The sequence below is a fragment of the Accipiter gentilis genome, chromosome 14 (assembly GCF_929443795.1).
Source record: "Accipiter gentilis chromosome 14, bAccGen1.1, whole genome shotgun sequence".
Lineage (NCBI taxonomy): Eukaryota > Metazoa > Chordata > Aves > Accipitriformes > Accipitridae > Astur > Astur gentilis.
This window is the reverse complement of record NC_064893.1, coordinates 13,158,897-13,161,881: the sequence shown is the minus strand read 5'-3', so window position 1 is coordinate 13,161,881 and position 2,985 is coordinate 13,158,897.

The window sequence follows — 2,985 nt, the reverse complement described above, 5'->3', positions numbered from 1 at the left end:
TTTTTTGATTCTGAGATTCTGAAGGACAGAGATCAAATTTGCATCTACTTCCCTCTGATGTTACTTATGAGTCTCTCTGTTGACAGCAGTGGGGACTAGATATGTCCTGGAGGGTATCTATTTATTTATTTTTTTTAATACTGATTTGGGCTTTTACATTATGTATCTCTTTTAGATGACAAATATTTGCTTCTGTGGCTGACACTACCAATGACTGTGAAATGTTTTCTTTTGTCTCTCTTCGTATGATAACTTCCAGGAGTTTTGTGTTTATAATGTTTTGTGTTTATAATGTTTTCAAAATAGCTGTCTGCTTACACATCCTGCACTAATTCTCTAAACTGTCTTTTCACCGATTCTTGCTAGCAATAGAGAAGGTGAAGGAATTTAAAAAAAAGTAATTATATTTTTAGCTGTAGGATATGTTAAATAAGCAGCAAGATACTATTTATTAAGTTGTGAGGGAAGAAAAATCTTTATAGACTAAATCAGATATTTTATGATATCTCACTTGGCAACATCTTTCATTGGATGTTCTCATGGACAGAGCAATAGACTGTACAATGTATCTGTGAAAACTATGGTAGTGCTGTCTAGTATGGTAGTTTTGTTTATGAGAAGAAGTAGGAAGATATCATGGCTGATACCTTTTCAAGACTGTAATAACAGCTTTCAAAGTGCTTTTCTTCCTACTCTGGGAAGTAGGAAGTCAAGCAGTTCTAAGGGAACTTTGGTTCTTTTCCCAAAGGTGTATTTATGGAATGATAACCCAAGTGTTTTTTCATACTTATTTTTTTCTTAGGAGACATCCTCATGCATCTGTGGCTCTTCTGTGCTGATGGAGAAGAGAAAGCTGGGAATCTGCTTTTGTGACTTAAGTTAACCCTTACCTTCATGGTTCCCCTTTCATCAATACACTTCACAGCTCAATTGCTTTTATACACTTTTTCAGTGTAGTTTAGCAATTGTTTGGTTGTTTGGTTTTGTTGTTTTGGTTTTTTTTTTTTTTCCCTGTTGCCTTCTCTGGGGCCTCTTTCTCCTTGCTTCCATGAGAATGGGCAATGCAATGAAATTACATTACAATTCAACTTGGGGAAAAACAACAACTTGTTGGCTATGGAAAAGTCTCCCAGGGGAAGTGTCAGATTCTTCATTGCATATGTTTTTTGTAATTTGATTGGATGCATTTTTAAAGAAATCCTGGGGGAAGAAATACAGTCCTGAGAAGGGCCATGACCTAGAACAGCTTTTGGATCTCAGAATTTTTGGTTAACTAATCAAATCCAAAAATCACTTGAGTTGTCTGTTTTATAATGCTTTGTCCACAAGTTCCATGCACTAGCAAATAATATCGATGTTAAAATATCAGTGGTATTAGCATTGAATTCATAGCTTGTAGAAATGAATGAGGGTATTTTACAGTTGCAGAGCTGCTGCTCTGCCTATGTATTTCATGAGAAACGTCAGAAACATTTCAGAATCAGTAGAACATTTTCATAACTATATGAACCAGAATGTTATTTTTGGTGAGTGCTAATATTTTGTGTGAACTTTCTGAATTACCAAAATGTGTGGGGTACTGTCATCATGTTTGTGTTTCAACTTGTGACTGTTTTGCTGCAAAAATGATGGATAAAAGTAGAGACAGCTTGGCTCTTAAAGAAGAATTGCACTTTCAATTGAACTGGCTTATTTTTAATACATATTGGAATAAGACTTGCTGTGGAATTCAAGAATTTGTGAAACAAACCAGTCAAATCTTTACTGTATGCCCAAGCAGTATCTATATGATATGTCATACCTCTCCTTTAGAGGCCCTGAGTCAGGAAGACTTTCCCTTTTCCTGCAAACAAGAATGGATTTAAGTGCTTTCCTCAGTTAAGGCTATGTGTAACCTAATATTCTAAAAGCATTGCGTGGTCTTTGAGTACTAGTAATAACTTCTCCTCTGTTAATTTAAGTCTATTTTGGGTAGGAAACTGGAAAAATAGCTTCTGACTTGCAATATAATATTTTGTAATTATCTTATTTTTAATATAGTCATTTAGAAATAAAGTTTGAAGTGACAAAAAGAATATTTTATCAGCAGTGAATCTGACAGTTTGGAGATTGTTATGAGTTGCCTTTTTCACCTTTACGAACCTGTTTACAGCCTCATTCATAGTCCAGAAGATAGAGAATTTACTTGTAATAAATATAAAAGTAAGTATTTTTTCAAAGATTTTGTTTTTCTCTCACATTCTCTGGGTCCCAGACAGACTGGATATGGACTGTGCTGTGTACTGTCACCACATTGCATCTGTAAGTACAAACCATGCTGTGGCAGTGCTGAGGGACTGGTTTGTTGGTGTTGCTAATAGACATTTGGCATTAGGCCCTCCTTCTTCAGGTTGGAGGCTGAAAAAGCTTCCAGGTTCTTCTCAGGGTTTTTGCCTTTTTCTTTCTTTCTCCTACTTAGATATTCCTTTTCTCCCATTGCTTGCAGAATTCTTGCTCTACCTCTGTGCAGTTCTAAGGAGTCTAGGTCCCCAGTCGTTATGGTTTAAGTTGCTTGAGGCAGTAAGAACACATACAATTTTGGAGAGCTCAGCTTCAAGCATTGCTTGCTGATGTTGAAAGTTTGTAAGATTAGAGAGGACTCAGACGAAAAAAAGGTGAATATCCCCTATTGGTCTCAAAGATCTCCAGTGTCCCCTCATCTCCTACTGCCTTTTCTCAAGCTTTTCTCTTCCCACTGTATGACATTCCAACACAGACCTGATCTTTACACTCTGTAAGATAGTTTCTGATACATGAACCAAATTCACACTCTAGGAATGAGAATTTTTGCTGTTCTTGCTTCCTTTCCTGAGATTTTTTCTAAAGATTACTGTCTCCTTGGGTTCTACAGTCATCTTCCCCTTACGCTTGCATTTCTTGATTGGTTCTGATGTCTACAGGAAGTCTGAGGAAGCTCAAAGCTGGGGAAGATTAAAGTCTCACAGA